An 18,007-nucleotide genomic window follows, 5' to 3' on the forward strand; every position below is an offset into this window, starting at 1 on the left:
AAGTTAATAAAAAATAAATTTCTAAACTTTACAATCTTCAAATTTAAAGGCTTTTTGTGATAAGAAATCATCAGGAAACCATCAGTATTTGCTTTTGAAGAGTATTATTGCATTTTGTCAGTCTGACAAAACTAGAGCTATTATTCGTGGGCTTTCGGTTTAAATGTAGTATTTCCTAAGTCCATAAAGTGTTTAAACAGGCTTGAAGTTTAATTTCTTGCTAAGATATATCTAGAATCAACACAGAAAAAAAATACAAAAGATGTATATTTACCAATTCTTTCCTTGATTCAAGTTATCGTTTGACTTCGAAGATCTTTTAGGTGAAAGTCGTGGAACTGATAGATATGATGGCAACTCAACTGCTTATAAAACCTATTTTAAGCCCCTCCAGTAACTAGCTTTTAATTGTTTGCTATGCATGGTGAACTCTTTTATTTGCCATCCATTAAGGGAAGCTTATAACATATTCACGCCTGAAGTAAGCAAGTTTTTTTGTGTTCAGTGAATTCTGGTCCTTACAGAAATTTTAAGTCATGTCCATTGTTTTGTTCGTTTCTATGTTCGGTCAGAACCAAGGAGAGCTAACCCGGGCAAAATAAATAAACTGAAAAAAACCTGGAAATTGCATATAATTACTTTGCTTAAAGACACAACAAAAATCCAGTGTCTTCGAGAAATAAATAGAAACTAATTGGTATTTCTTTAAATGTATATTTTCGCATTTATCTGCTTACCACAGGCAATTCTCAGGTTTTTTTTGTTGCTCCAACTTGCCTCTGAGCCCTTTAGAGGATCGCTATTTGCCCATAGAGGTATAGGTGTGTAAAGCACAGGTCCTGAGCGCTGGCTAGCTATAGGCTGCAAACTAGTACCTTAGAGTACCCCATAAGTCTAATTCAAAACTTGTTCTGTATACAGAACACATCTTTTCTCTATCTCCGTATAGGAAAACTAAAACCACACTGCAATGCTTTCAGAAATGGGTTAGCTATGTAACTACACTGATTTGTTGTTTCAGTTGGACTAGTTGGATGTTTGGTATGGTAAAAACAGTTTTACTGGGAATGTTCATCTAAGCGTTTGGCTTTCAAACATTTGAGGTGAATTGCAAATCCTTTTGCTTCTTATTCATGTGCAATGAGCTGCTAATACTGTAAAAATGTTCAAATGTCAAAAGACATCGTTATGAAGGTAATTTTCAGTTAGAATTACTTTGAGATCTAAACAAAGAATCAGATCTAGACGGGTTTGTCCCTGTGAGAAGGACATAAGATTCTGTGCTGATTGACTAGCTACTCAGTGGCGGTAAGCTACGAACTAGGATAGACTTGGGACACAGAATCCGTCTTGCGGCGTCCGTAACATTTGCAGGCGAGTTTCATTTCCTAAGCGATGGCTATACAAACGTTTGCTTTGCATTGTGGACTCTTCTTTGTCGTCCATTACGAGAAGCTAATTGACGCCTGTGGTAAACAAGTGATTCCATTGTGAAGTTATTTCTGTTATTTAGGCCATTGTTTTTTTTAGTTTTTTCGACCTGTTCTCTGCTTTCTTTTGTTCAGCGATGAGTTATAGGTCGGTCATGTTGCTCATTCAACCTGAAAAACTTGCAAGGCGCCTGATTGGTAAACGAAAAGGCGCGCTTGTGTCCCGAGGGAATATTTTACACTCATCAACTCGCAGGAGGCGGAGCAAAAATGCATTTGGCCCGCGAGGTGTTGTTGAACCTTCTTTTGAGTAATTTTCCACGTGTATGTAAAGTACTAAATAGGAGAGAGGCCTTCTGACTTACTCTCCAAGTTAATTTATAAGGAATTAACATTCGTTCGTAACAGCTCGTCTGAGATATCGCATCTGAGAAATGTTTGTAGTTCAACCAAATAAAAATTGGTGTCCAATGCACCCTGAATGCAAAATAAAATAAAATAAAATAAAATGTTTATCTGCGCGAAGGGTCAGCTCGCACCTCACTTGTCTTAAAGTAAAAAAAAACACCGTTTCGCAATGAAAACAGTTGGATTTAGTTTTCGTTACTTCACTTGACCTTGTTTACGATCTAATAGTTGGTCATACCTTCTCTGATCACAACTCAATTTCTCTATTCCTATCAAACAAATCACATACTGGATACAGGTCGCGGATGTCAACCTATTCCTTTAAGACAGCCAACTGGGGTTATCTTTGAAATCTCCTACATGACACTCCATGGCACTGTTCTTTGCATGGTTAGACTTGCTATTATCTGCTGTCCACGAGTGTATTCCCAAACGGACAGTGAAGAGAAATTCAAACGCACCAGACGTAAGGAGCTTTGATTCTTATTTCAATGCTACAAGATTGTTTTTTGGAATTAATCGACTACTTGTTCAGGAACTCTATATAGAAACAGACTGAAGACTTACATAAACATTAACTTAAATTGAAATGAGATATAATTGTTTTTTTTTTTCTTTTAGTTTTTAAATTTTTAGTTGGAGAAATTGCTTCCTACCCGATGTCCCCTTTCAGGAGTTTTTTTTTTATTATTATTATGTTGTGTTATGTGGTTCTTGGGCAGGCAATGGTATTTGTTTACGGTGGTTTGGCTACGGAATTCATGTTTCAGTTCCATTTTCGACGAGTTTCTAGGCGAACAGGAGCTCAAAACTAAGTACACGGACATATAATGAAGTCACCCAAATCAGCTTCAAGTACAACGTAGCATGGTTGCAACAACAGCCCACGTTTTTTGTTTCCCCTTTTTTTTCTCTTTGTTCGCTTTTTTTCCCAAACCTACGAACGCGTGTGGCCTACAAAATGAAACGTTTCAGTACAGTGAGGTTTCGAGAGAACAACACTAATTTTGAAAGGACTGCATCGACGTTAAATGGGAGGAAAAAATGCGATTGACTGAGTTAGAGGAAATATTGTTCTTCACTTTCGGATCAAAATAAATGCCTAGAACTTTAATTCTCCTTGGCTACTTTTAGAAATTCAGTTATACCCCAAGGAGTAGTACCGTATACTACTAGTACTGTTTACTTGGGTTAACTGAACAAAAGCCGCCATTTTTCCAAGCTAAGTTAGCTGGCTTAACTTTGGACGTTGTCGTGTGAAAAATAGGTCCATCACTTCAACGAGAATGGCTCGGATGACTTCTGTTAATTTATCATTTAAGCGAATTATCTTTCACATTCGATTAGCTCTATGGTTTTCTGTTCCTTCATATGTCCCATTTAATTAGAAACATAGTCTTTTCGATGGGAAATTTTGCGGAATTTTGTCTTGCGAAATTACTAGCCCGGTAAGCCAGGCTGATCTGGGGATCGAACGTGATTGCTTACTCACGCAAACAAATCAATGGATTCTGATTCAATTTTTCTAGCCAAGAGAAACGTTTTGACTACCTACATAAACTATAGCAGTAATCAAAGATTACTGGAGTGCGTTCGACACCTCATCTCGATCCCAGGTTTTCTCCCCTTTGCCAATGCAAGTTTTCAATAACTGTCCAAATTCCCGCGCGCTGATTGGCTCGTAGCTATTGTCTATAAGAGTACAGACAATAAAAATGACGTCAGATGTAACGCGCGCGCTTTCTCAACGAAAAAAAAAGCCAATTCCGCTCGCACTTTTTCCATGTTATTGTAAAAAACAAATCGACGGCAGTTTTCTATGGTCTATACTCTTATAGACCATAAAATGACGCCATAAAATGTCCAAAACTTGGCAGTGAAACCACTCGCCTGCGGCTCGTGGTTCCACTTGAGTTTTGAACATTTTTTGACGTCATTTTATGGTCTATAAGAGTATAGACCATAGAAAACTGCCGTCGATTTGTTAATTGGTGATGATGTAATTCGCAGCAGTCGGTTCAAAGAGTGGATAAATCGCAATACAGGGGATAAAATGTCTTTGTTGGAGTACAATTTATCCGCGACATCACGATTTATTCACTGGATAGAGTTATTCGCTCTTGAGCAACCGGGGCCAGTTGTATGCCATTGAACGAGGATTCCGTCAGTTATAAGGTGTATAGGAATCAAACGATATAGAGATAGATATATAGATATATACAGATAGATATAGATATATAGTTATTATACAGTCTTTATACACCGGCGTCCTTATCCGTCAGTATATTTCTCCGCACACGTACGGACACGTCAGACCACCAATCTTATATTTGTTATTTTATGCAGTGTTGCTTAATAAATGCTACCTTCTCGCAGCTGATCTTTGTTCACTCGCCCATTTTCGATGGCGGTTGTATCTGCCTAGTGTTGCAGTTTAAACAGAGCTGGGTTGTGCATTAATTAATTACCTTCGGCATAGCAAGAACGTACTTATAATACGAATTAGAGTGAGATTGTATGGGATAACGAATGAATGGATCTTGGGACGCGTATCTGTCATCCCCCGCAGATTTTGGGTAATCAGCAAAAGAAAAGCATCTGCCGTTCAGCCTGAATCAGCAAAAAAAAAAAAAAAAAAGGCAGAAGTGGTCATGGAAGGCTGAAGCGGTTGAGGTCCTTGTAAAGTACATCAAAGAATACAAACCCAAGAACGAGTCTAACGGTGTCGACGTTGAAGAGGATTTGCTTACCATATTCTGCAATCCAAGATAGCCCTTGTGACAACCCTTTTCATGCAAACGGGGCCATCTTTTGACACTAGACATCACGAAGGTTGTTGCAGTGGGACTTAATACAGGAGGCCTTTTGCTGTTTTTTCCATTTTTTTTTCTTTTGTTTTTCATTAGTTTTTGCAACATTTCCATATTACTGGCGATATTTCCTTGATCGATGAACCAAAAAGTTTTGACAAAAAAGGTGGAAGGTTAAGGAAGATTAATACCGGTTTAATTGTGAATATTGTGAATTAATATTTTTGTTTGGCCGATCACTTGAAACAAGACATACAATCCTATAAAGACAAAACTTACAAACGCAAAAATTACCGATGTTTCCAACCTGCATGAAGGTGTACGTTTCTGCTTTGTCAGTAAGAAAATAAAACAATACCGCTAACTTACCAAATGGTTTTTGCCTCACTCTTTCGTTTGATCTTCGCCTCAATAATGGCTATGCTCTTTTTATTACGTTTATTGACCAATCACAGCTCTGTCAGTTAGCTAGTCGTCATCATCAACGACACCAATCTCTTTAATCTGGATTGACAAATCACATTAATTGCTCGCGCCGAATAGAAATAATATGTATCTGTTGTTTTGTTTCCGCGACTTTTTTAGCAGAGCCATTTACACAAATTCAGAACACCTTATTTTTAACCTGAACTTTTAACCATGAGGATGCTATGCTCATGGTTCGACATTCATTTACCCTGAGAGGGCTATAAGTAGGGCAAGCCTTCATTTTGTTAATATTCAACTTTCCCACTGATGAGTATAAAAAAAATCATATTTCAAACAGTTTTGTTAACCCCCCATCTCCGTAGTTAGATGAAAAATTGTATTATGATTATGACTATCACCATCATCAACAACTTGAAATTGGCTCAGTGCTGGTTTGTCAGGAATTTTTGCTCAGCTGCAGTCCATAATTTATATCAAAGGTTGAATCGTGAAGGTTGATGTTGGCCTTCAAGGCTTATTCCGTGATGTTTTCCCATGTATGGACCCCCAAAATGCACAGATAAGGATGACAAATTGGACCTAGCGCTACAAAGAAAGCTAGATTGCAAGAGTCACTGTGACCAAATTTAGTCATGATAGTTAAGGTACATGTAGCTCTCATTTTCTTTCCATTGATCTTCAAGTTGAAAAGAAACTGCCAACAAAACATAATTGAATAGAAAACAAGCAACCCTATCCGGATCCCGCATGTTATTTTCCTCTGCCTGCGGTTTTTACAGCAAATAGTTTTCTACATTAACTGATATTGACTGGGAAGCAAGCATCATGAACGTGATCACTTGGTTGTACAGATAAGCCAAGTGCACAACCTAGTGCGTTGACCACGTAAACGTTGGCAGGCTATGAAAAACCAAATACCAAGGAAAACAATTTAATTTAGAATGAAGGTTTTGACTGTGACTGGAAATTATGCCTTCAAATTGAACACTTAAAGGGAATCCGGGGAGTTTTCTTGCTTTCTTTTTATATTTCCAGATCTGCAGCTGTCAAAGATTTTCTTGATCAGTTGACTCGAAAAATATCCACTAGCAAAGTGGTCGGCTAGTACGAAGCCGTCTGATTGTTACTTCCTGCAACTGAACATCTATATTTATTGACGGCTTTATTTCCACTTTTTTTTGTTGTTGTTTTTTACAAAAAAAAAAAAAATTGATTGTAGCCTGAATTTTGTGCGACTGTGCTCTTTTTATTTGGTTTATTTACCAATCACGGCTGCATCAGCTGCCATTATCGTCATCTCAATATCACCAACAGCGAAATGTATCAAACTTCTATCTTCATAATTTTTTTGTTAATCAGTGACATAGGGATACTCGGTAAAAGAAATTTTGAGTTGTCCCTACAGGCGGTCAAAGTCAAGACCTTCTGATTACTAGTTCGGATGCTCTACAACTGAGCTATAGGAGACCTGTTGGAGCTAAGGCCATTAAGATTAAGCTTCATGTGAGTACTGCTAAGAATTGAATGTCGATGAGTGGTATATGTGAAAAAGATGACATGTTATTATGATGTTTTTAGCCTAGTAAATAAATGATAGATGATAGAAGCTAAGGCTTTTTAAAACATTGTCTAAAAAAATCACGTTAATTGCTTCCGTCGTGTAATAATAATTTTTATCTATTGTTTTCTCTTCTACGACCTTCGTAGCATGGAACAGCTATTTTTTAAAATTCAGAACGCCTTATTTCCAACCTGAACTTTAAGCCCTGAAGTCATGGCGCGGCATTCATTTGCCCTTTTCATTATTTTCTCAATATCCAATATCTACGTTCTCGTTTAATTGATCTCTGATGATTTTTTTAATCGCCTTTTTTAAACACTTTTGTTGACAACCCATCTCTGTTGTTATATACAAAACTGTATTATTTTCAAGTATACAAGTGTATATGCCGTGCCACATTAAAAAAGCTATTTAACCTTTTCGAATATCTATTAAATTATTCATCAATAGGTTAGCAACGTTAGCTCTATTTAGTTGCACGTTATACGCCAGTTAGTTGCATGTGGCAGTGACCAACTCGAAAGCCTAAGCTCCTTTGGTCACTGCGCACATTTTACTTTTCACATTTATGTAATTTAATGCTCTCTTTGGGTTACTTTTCTTATATATTGTAATTTCCTTTTGTTTTAAACCATTGAAATAGTGCATAATAATAAAAACTTTAAACCTTAACCTTGAAGGTATTCCTGATGTTTGGATACATAAAAACCACAGATGAGGCTGCTACTTAGGCCAACTGCTACAAAGAGAGATTTCAAGAGAAACATTCGCAGTCCTCATTTAACCATTATCGTTACAGTAACTTTTATTTTCTTTTGATTGATTTTCACAGTAAACAAAAGATGCTGAACAGAGAAAATACACTACGTATAGCGACCTCGAATGTTATTATCCTGTACCTGGGGCTTTTACGGCAAATAGCTTTGTACATGAAATGATATTGACTGGGGAGCAGTCGTCATGGTGACCACTATGGAATGATCGGTAAAAAATAAATTGAATCCCAAAAAAGGACGTTTAGAAGGCTTCATATTAACCGACCAACGTTTGGGTTAATTAGTCAAGAAAATATCGCCAGCTGCAGTAATCTGTAGAAATGAAATAAATAAATAAAAAAAAAAATAATCTAAGTTAAGTACTTTCCAGAGGATTTTAAGTGATGGCTATGACAAGAACCTAATTAGTTGACTTTTTGTACTATCTTTGGTAAACAACTTAGCTCGGAAAAAATTTCGACTGCATTGCCCTGATTTTTGTTTGTTTGTTTGTTTTTGGTGTTTTCTTTTTTCTCTAATCGATGTGTTTCAATACAACTTCAGTCAAACTGAGTCAAGCTGGGGATCGAAAGATCAAATATATTAAAATATTCTACATTTATTCCGTCATTTGTATAATTTTAGTTTTCTTACCATCCTTTATTTCCTCACCCCGAGGAAAACGAAGTCATTTCCAAGTCAACTCATTTACTTATCAAGATTTTGAGAACAAAGTTGCAGTTCCGTCGCCTTCAAATGATCCGTCACCTTGATAAAACTCTTAAAGGGGAACTATCACGCGAATTCCATGTCATTTCAGAACCCAAAAATTAAAGTTTGTCTGTTAACAGAAACAAAAAATAATTGCCTAGTTTTGTTATAAATTATCACTCCAGTGCAAAAAAACTGTTGATTAGTGCCTCTAGCTAGAGACAGAGAAGATTAGAATGGATTGAAACTCGAAAAATGTTAGGCTAACGTTTTTGAAGTTCTCGCATTTTTGTTTCCAAAATGTGGTTGGAACAGATTACGAGTTGTTCCTTTCGAGAATTGAGTTGGTCCCTTTCCTCTAGAATTCTTTTGTAGCTAATTATTATAGCATTATAATAGCACTATTTTGTAGCTTTTGAAGCTTCTAGAATTATTCTGTAGTTAAGTGAAGGTCTTATCTAAGCAAAACCCCACGAAACTTCCCTTTTTAGATTGGTTGAAATTTCCGTTAAAATATCAGATATGACACGGTAAGATAGCGCCAGTACTCGGTCCTGAAGATTTCGATAGCGCCAAACTTGTAAGATTTTATATACGCAACCCATCGCTGTGAGTCTGCTCCCGTTTACACATCTAAAAAATGAAAAAAGACATACAAGACAAAGAAATAGGAACCTTACCTACTTACCAAAAATCTTACTAAAACTAATGGATGGATAAGAAATAACATAAACTGTTTACAACATTAAACAAACTATTGGTTGGTGCATGGATGAGTAAGACAGCCCAGAAAAACCAAATCATGTTCGTGTGCATGTGCCGAAGAACTTAGTTTGACAGTAGTTTGATAAAAGACCAAACAAAATCGCGAAACCAACTCCCTCTGTATTTGATTTCAGACTGCGATTCATGTTTGCAGTATTAGTCCTCGAGAAAGTATCCTGCATAAAAAAAATTATCCTTAATATGGAGAATTAAAGTGCAGTCAAGAACGAGTAACCAAACTTCTCTAAGAGCAATAGGACAGACTGCCCATCGTGTTTTCGGGTCCGCCTTGGAAATCAGCAAGGCGAATATTTACAGTTGTTTCGAACTTTTTTTCCGAATATTAAAGGTATAGAGTCTGCAGTAATTTTGAGCAACTCAGATTTTTGGGATAATTGTAGAAATTGTGAAGAATAATCGCAATACTTAAAGAAATCATTGAATGTCTCCTATTCAACAGAACGTCCATATATCGCGCATCGTCATGGCGACACAGAAGTGGAAAGTGACGGTCTGAAACTAATAATGCCGGTGGGAAGCCTTGGATACCGTCTGCAGACAAATGAAACGCTATGCTCACACTATCTCAAAGCAAAGTTACCCACTCTGAGAGCAGGGCTTTACTGACGGCCTTTTGTGACTAAGAACTTATGTTGGGGCTTTGTGTGCTGAAAATAATTCTAAACAACATCAATAGTCTGTGCCGATATCTTTAAGGGGCACTGTTTCCACCATCTCCGATCGGAGAAAAGCGGACACGACTATTCAGGACATAAGCGGTCGTGTTAAAGTGAAGAAAGTGTCAGGCTTATTAATGTTAGGCACCATCCACAACAATGGGTTTTAGAAAGAATCCGTCTTCATCACGCAGCGAAAGCAAAGCAAAATATTTTCATCCACACTAGTGTTTTTGCATGTCCACACAAAAGCGCTCGAAAAAGATGAAAACGACTGGGACCTAGGATTGGGCATGTATTAACCATTCTTCATCTTGGATAGATGCTCCGATTTGGACTGGAACCCGATAGCACCTGCCCACACTAGAAACGGAGCGTTTTCAAATGTCTCCACTTTTGAAACCGTTTTCGAAGGTCTTCGTTGTCGTCGGCGTTTACGGGCGTCTTAGTGTGGATGATAGGCGAAAACCAAAGGAGGATGAAAGTATCTCAAGAAACAACGATATCTTAATACTGGGAGCAGCTACTGAGTTGGAGTTAGGCTATCTGGAGCACGATCGTTCATGACTGGGGACACAGAGACCGTTCTTTGCCCATCCTGATAAACTGTATAGAGGAGCTAAACAATGCTCTGGACTGATAATATCGCTGCCATGGTTGGTTATGATAATTCAGAATATTATGCAATTATAATAGTAAAGTTTCTTAAAAGAGATAGATTCAATGAGAGTTGCTGTCATTTGTTGTTGTCGAAATTACCTTTGAACTTTTACTTGAGATTCCAATACTCTTTAGCGCCCTCCACTATTTTAGGCCTAGCCAGGTGTCGTAAAGGGAGAAACGTGAAAAAAGGCTTTGTCGTGCATGTGTAAGTTTTCAGTCCAACTTGTAAGCTATTCTTCATTTAGAAACGAGTATCAAAACGTAGGCAAGATGACTAATGTAGACGCCTTATCAGCACCAAAAGTCGCAAAAAATTCCATGGACCAAAGTTAAATATCGATTTTAAAACTCGGATTTTCGCGCCCCTTTTGTATGCCGAGAACGAAGATGCAAATGTACTGACAAGTCAATAAAAGAAAATTAATTTTGATGCTTTATCCATTGTTTTATTCCATATTTAGTTGATAGCTTTTATAAATGGAAATAATGATTTCCCCTATTAACATTATTCATAAACCACAGTTAGATACTGAAATGTTATATTAACTGGAATAAAATTTAAACGTTTTCCTACTGCACGAAATGCAGCACGTTAGACAAGTTGCAATACAGTTTTATTGATATCCGCCATCATCCGGATCATTAATATCGTCATGCTTCAGATCTGCCTGCCCAGTCTCCTTGTTACTCGCTATGGCCGCGGCAAACTCTTGATGAGTGCCAGTGTTTCGTTTTCCCAGTCCCTTACGACGACGACGCCAAGCATCGCTGCAAACAAAGGGAAATCAACATCAAAAAATATATATATTTATTAATTTATTTTTTTCAACAAAAAGGTTTCGTTTTCAGGATCGAAAATTTATGTTGAAATACAGGCTTTCGATTTCTTCTCGGAATCTTTTTAAAGTGGTGTGGGACGTTTTGTTACATGATTAAGTTGATAAAATATCACGTGACAAAACGTCCCGGTAGATCGCCGGTAGCTCATATCCAGCGTCGCGATTCAATGTCGGAGCCTGGCAATGAAATACAATAGCCCCTCTTATTCTTCTTTTAAACATTATTTATTTTTGTTTCGGTTGTTTGTTTTACACCGATAAGCCGAAGGCGGCAAGGAGAACAACAATGCAAGAGTTAATTTGCTACGTTAAAAAGATGCTTTAAGCTGCCGTTAACGAAATTGTAAAAAAAATACAAACCTTTCTTTCACTGTTGATAAAACCAGGAAGAGCACAAGGAAGATAATCAGCATTCGCTTCATGATCAAACTTGAGAATTCCTGTAAAAACAAAGCAAAAGTTAACAACAACAAATTTTGACATTGCTTCCACGTCAGCTGGGGTTTAAAATGCCATCAGTATTTGATTTTGAAGAGTATTATTGCATTTTGTCAGTCTGACAAAACTAGAGCTATTATTCGTGGGCTTACGGTTTAAATTTAGTATTTCCTACGTCCATATAGTGTTTAAACAGGCTTGAAGTTTTATTTCTTGCAAAGATATATCTAGAATCAACACAGAAAAAATACAAAAGATATATATTTACCAATTCTTTCCTTGATTTATCGTTTGACTTCGAAGATCTTTTAGGTGAAAGTCTTGGAACTGATAGATATGATGGCTACTCAACAGCTTATAAAACCTATTTTAAGCCCCTCCAGTAGCTAGCTTTTAATTGTTTGCTATGCATGGTGAACTCTTTTATTTGCCATCCACTAAGAGAAGCTTATAACATATTCACGCCTGAAGTAAGCAAGTTTTTTTGTGTTCAGTGAATTCTGGTCCTTACAGGAATGTTAAGTCATGTTCATTGTTTTGTTGGTTTCTATGTTCGGTCAGAACCAAGGAGAGCTAGCCCGGGTAAAGTAAATAAACTGGAAAAAAAAAAATTGCTGATAGTTATTTTGCTTAGAGACAAAACAAAAATCCAGTGTCTACAAGAAAAAAATAGAAACTAATTAGTATTTCTTTAAATGTATATTTTCTCATTTATCTCCTTACCACAGGCAATATTCATTTTTTTTTGGTTGCCACAACTTGCTTCTGAGCCCTTTAGAGGATCGCTAGTTGCCCATAGAGGTATAGGTGTGTAAAGCACAGGTCCAGAGTACTGGCTAGCTATAGGCTGCAAAGTAGTACCTCAGAGTACCCCATAAGTCTATTTGAAAACTTATTCTGTAAACAGAACACTTATTTTCACTATCTTTGTATAGGAGAACTAAAACCACACTGCAATGCTTTCACAGATGGGTTAGCTATGTAACTGCACTGATTTGTTGTTTCAGTTGGACTAGTTGGATGTTTGGTATGGTAAAAACAGTTCTCCGGGAATGTTCATCTAAGCGTTTGGCTTTCAAACATTTGAGGTGAATTGCAAATCCTTTTGCTTGTTATTCATGTGCAATGAGCTGCTAATACTGTAAAAATGTTCAAATGTCAAAAGACATAGTTATGAAGGTAGTTTTCAGTTAGAATCTGACTTTGAGATCTAAACAAAGAATCAGATCTAGACGGGTTTGTCCCTGTGAGAAGGACATAAGATTCTGTGCTGATTGACTAGCTACTCAGTAGGGTAAGCTACGAACTAGGATAGACTTGGGACACAGAATCCGTCTTGCGGCGTCCGTAACATCTGCAGGCGAGTTTCATTTCCTAAGCGATGGCTATACAAACGTTTGCTATGCATTGTGGGCTCTTCTTTGTCGTCCATTACGAGGAACTAATTGACGCCTGAGGTAAACAAGTGATTCCATTGTCAAGTTATTTCTGTTATTTAGGCCACATTTTTTTAGTTTTTTCGACCTGTTCCCTGCTTTCTTTTGTTCAGCGATGTGTTATAGGTCGGTAATGTTGCTCATTCAACCTGAAAAACAAGGCGCCTATGATTGGTAAACGAAAAGGTCCCGAGGGAATACTTAAAACTCATCAACTGGCAGGTGGCGGAGCAAAAATGCAATGGGCCCGCGAGGTGTTGTTGAACCTTCTTTTGAGTCATTTTGCACGTGTACATGTAAAGTACTGAACAGGAGAGAGGCCTTCTGACTTACTCCCCAAGCTGATTTATAAGGAATTAACATTCGTTCGTAACAGCTGATCTAAGGTATCGGAGAAATGTCTCTAGTTCAACCAAATAAGCTCCGCTCAATTTCAAAAGTGATGCGTGTAAATAAAATAATAAACCTAAAGTATTGGTTATAACCTGAAGTGCTTAAACATAAATTGGCGTCCAATACACCCTGAATGCAACATAAAATAAAATAAAATGTTTATCTGCGCGAAGGGTCAGCTTGCACCTCACTTGTCTTAAAGTAAAAATAAAAACGTTTCGCAATGAAAACAGTTGGATTTAGTTTTCATTACTTCACTTGACCTTGTTTCCGATCTAATAGTTGGTCATACCTTTTCTGATCACAACTCGATTTCTCTATTCCTATCAAACAAATCACATACTGGATACAGGTCGCGGAAGTCAACCTATTCCTTTAGGAAAGCCAACTGGGGTCATCTTTGAAATCTCCTACATTACACACCATGGCACTGTTCTTTTCTGGAAGATAGTCAGTTGATTACACATGGACTGCATGGTCAGACCTGCTATAATCTGCTGTCCACGAGTTTATTCCCAAACGGATAGTGAAGAGAAATTCAAACGCACCAATCGTAAGGAGCTTTGATTCTAATTTCAATGACACAAGATTGTTTCTAGAATAGATGGACTACTGGTTCAGTAACTACTCTATGTAGAAACAGACTGAAGACTTACATGAACATTAACTAAAATTGAACTGATGAGATTTTGTTTTTTAGTTTTTAAATTTTTAGTTGGAGAAATTGCTTCGTTTTGCGATAACCCGATTTCCCCTTTTAGGAGGTTTTTTTCTATCGATCATGATTTGTATTTCCCGAATAAACTTATATTATGTTGTGTTATGTGATTCTTGGACAGGTGAAGGTATTTGTTTACGGTGGTGTGGCTACGGAATTCATGCTTCAGTTCCATTTTCGATGCGTTTCTCAGCCAACAGTAGCTCAAAGCTAAGTATGCGTCAGCGGTGCGGGTAACATGGCTGCTAGACACGTTTATCCCGCTCTGTAATGTCTTAGCCGGAAAAGCCTACATGGGTTCTTCTTACTAATCCAGAGGACCTTCGGCAGCAGTTTGAAGTTTACGAGACTTATTTATGAAAGCTTAACCGTGTGTCTGAATGTCGAAACGAGCAGAATGCTCATCAAGGTCAAGTTCGAACTCTTAACCTACACCGAAGCGAAATCGCGGTGAGATGGACAACAAAGTCGATACAGATTCACCTCTGTCCTTAAAAGTCATCTTAGACAAACTTAGCGCGATAGCAAGCAGAATGCAGGATAATTTTAACAATCTGCACACTGAAGTATCAACCCTAAGATGCGAACTCATGCAAGAAATGGAAGGTGTCAAATGTACAATCAAAGAGATCGAAAAATCCCTCGAGAATGCGTTGGCCACGATCGAAGATGTCCAGGAAGACTTCAAGACTCACAAAGACTCAAAAAGGAGACATCAAGAAATGCTCGACTGCCAGTCACGGGAAATCAACTTAATAAAAGAGGAGCTTGCTAAATCACAAGCTGAAACTGCACTACTGAAAACGTCACAACAAAGAACACAAGAAAGTCTCGTTGCCCTAGAAGATTACACAAGGAGAGAAAACTTAAGGTTCATGAACATCCCCGAAGAGGCTGACGAAAATTGCTCTGATATAGTCTACAATATAATCGAAAATGAGCTAAAGATAGACCCACAAGACATAAGATTTCATGCTATGCATCGTGTCGGAAAACCACCGTCGCGAAACAGTGATAACAACAGTTCGCCGCGCCTTCGCGCCATCATTGCAAGGTTCGTCGTGAGGGAAGACAGAGACGCGGTTTTTGCCGTTAAAAACCGTCTAAAGCATTCCTGACACTACAAAGATGCTTATATCACGAAAGATTATGCAAGAGCGATCCAAGAAGAGAGAAAAATTTTGATTCAAGCCATGTATGTTGCAAAAGAACAAGGATGTGACGCTAAAGTTATCAACCGAACCCTCTACATCAACAAAGAAGCTTTCAATGTTACCAACATTCCACACGATTCTCGTCCCACCGCCCCTTAATTTCCATCAACAGTAATTTATGGTTGCCTCTGCCCAGATTTTAACCTGGAACCCGCTTTGGCTATTCCCGGACACCGATCAAGGTTTCATTGTAGTTTGATATGTTTGAGAGGCTTGGTCTGTATGTAAGTTGCTGTGTTATTTATGTTCATGTTTGTTTTGTACTTTATAATACGATAAGATTCTTGCTACTCGTGTTTTCATCGTTTCCCTATTTATGCGATTGCTTAATTGAATCTTTATTTACCGAAAAAACTGCTCGCAAAAAATTACCTTTGGAAGCTTTGCGTTCTCCGTCACCCGCGCCTGTTGCTCGCACCTTCAGAAAAAATCGTTGATTTTAATTCCCTTGATTTAAAATGCCTGTCGTTAAATGTCAGAGGTCTAAACAAGTCTCTTAAACATCGTTTGCTTTTTCGGTGGTTACATAAACAAAAACAAGATTTCATATTCCTGCAGGAGTGCTACAGCACTAATTTATGCACATCCACATGGGAAAATGAATGGGGAGGAAAGGTGTTTTCCAGCCACGGAACAAGCCATACTGAGTAAAGGTGTGATGATTCTAATTAACCCCTCTTTAGATCTTAAGGTAGAAAAGTGTATTTCTGACCAAAAAGGGAGGTTTATTATCTTGAAATTACTAAGAGACAACACTCCGCTTGTTCTTGTTAATGTCTAGGCGCCAAATGATGCTAATCAACAGGTAAATTTCTTCACAAAGCTAAAGCACCAATTACAGGAGTTTGCCCTAGAGAGTATAATAATTGGTGGCGATTTTAACTGTCCACTCTCCCAGAAAGATAAGACCGGTGGAAACCCTGCCACGAGAAAAGTTTCTGTCATAAAACAAATTGAAAACCTTTGCGATTCGTACGACTTGTGCGCCATTTGGCGAAGTACAAATCCTAACCTATCTCGTTTCACTTGGAGAAATAAATCCTTAAAAGTACAAAGCTGCTTAGTTTACTTCTTAATTTCCAAAGAGTTTTGCTCTTTGACAAAGAAGTGTGAAATTTTATGGGCTCCCGAAAGCGATCACTGCAGCTGTATCTATTCACCTGCAATCAGAAGCGTCAGCTCAGAAGAAAGGTCCCAGTTTTTGGAAATTTAATACTTCACTGCTCACAGACGAGACTTACATCGCAGCTTTACGAGAAAATCTTCAACGTTGTAAGGCGAAGTATGTTGATTTACCCGATTTAGGCTTAAAGTGGGATTTAATTAAAATGGAAATGAGAAGATTTACGGTACAATACTCGAAGAGGAAAGCGAAAATGTTAAGGGACAAAGAAATTTCTCTGCAGAAAAAGGTAAACTTGCTACAAAGACAAGCTGAGGAAAACCCACACAACAAAAACATCATACATGAATTGCAAGTAAAAAAATCTCGTCTGAAAAAAATTATGACATATAGGACAAAAGGTGCGATCCTCAGAAGTAAAGTGAGATGGCACGAGTATGGTGAGCGCAATACAAAATACTTCTATTCCCTCGAAAAACGAAATTACACCAATAAGGCAATAACAAGATTAAAAATTGCTGAAAACGTGGACACAGAAGATCAATTCAACATTCTAGATAAAGAAAAATGCTTCTATGACTCTCTTTACAAAACCAAGAACATAGACACTGAAAAGTTAAAAAATTTCCCTTTCTTTAATCTAGAAAACATTACTCCTTTAAACGAAGATGAAAGGCTATCCTGCGGAAGGTCAAATAACCTCTGAAGAATGCTATAACGCTCTTAAGGATTTTAAAGTCGTAAAAACTCCCGGTACTGACGGATTTCCTGCTGAATATATCGCTTCTTCTGGCCTGAAATCAATAAAGAAATGACGGAAAGTTTTAATTTTGCGTTCCAATCTCGAAAGCTGTCTATATCCCAAAGGAGAGGTATTATCTTACTTATCCCCAAAAAATTTAAAGACAAAACTATGTTAGAGAACTTGCGGCCTATATCACTCCTAAATGTTGATTACAAAATCGTCACTAAAGCCATCGCTAAAAGACTTGAAAAGGTTCTTCCAAGCATTATAAACCCCTATCAAACTGGTTACGTGAAGGGCCGTTACATTGGCGAAAATGTTCGGCTGATACAAGACATAATAGAGCATACAAACTTGACAGGAAAAAAAGGGATCGCTATTATAATATTTCCTTTTTTTAAAAAAAAGCTTTTGACTTGATTGAATGGAAATGAAGAAAACTAACGCTCTATGGAAAAATTAACATAGTCAAAACACTAGGCCTGTCAAAACTGATATATAACGCTTCTGTTTTAAATGTCCCCAAGCAATTCGTACTGAACAAATAAATAAGATTACTTTTAATTTCATCTGGGACTGCAAGCCCGCGAAAATTAACCCTTTCACTGCCAAATTTCTTGGTCTCTCTGGACAATTATCTCGATGTAGATGACCAAAACGGATTTAGTTGTCCTATATGGAGATCTCCTTTGAAATGTTCGCTGCTCTGCAATAACGAGGACTCAAGTTTTTTGTGACGTCACCTATTTGAACCGTTGTTGTTTTGCTCGCGAGCACAAACACATTCTAATCGGTAAGTTGTCGGTTTATAAGTGTACTTTCGGGCCATTTTGCACTGCAGAAGCTCCCAGGCTGGCATCATAAAGCTGGAATGGAGAGTAGAGGCAATCCT

General features: G+C 37.7%; 1 long non-coding RNA gene across 1 annotated transcript; it reads right to left on the reverse strand.

Annotated features, from left to right (window-relative positions):
• Nucleotides 1–10,815: 10,815 nt before the first annotated feature.
• LOC146476233 (uncharacterized) lies at nt 10,816–11,484 on the reverse strand. The gene is made up of 2 exons (XR_014865693.1): nt 11,409–11,484; nt 10,816–10,977 (listed from the first exon to the last, which is right to left on the reverse strand). It is a non-coding gene; the product is annotated as an uncharacterized LOC146476233 (long non-coding RNA).
• Between the last annotated feature and the right edge of the window lie 6,523 nt (nt 11,485–18,007).

Source organism: Pavona decussata, unplaced genomic scaffold (genome assembly GCF_977016875.1).
Source record: "Pavona decussata unplaced genomic scaffold, jaPavDecu1.1 SCAFFOLD_78, whole genome shotgun sequence".
In the NCBI taxonomy this organism is placed as follows: domain Eukaryota; kingdom Metazoa; phylum Cnidaria; class Anthozoa; order Scleractinia; family Agariciidae; genus Pavona; species Pavona decussata.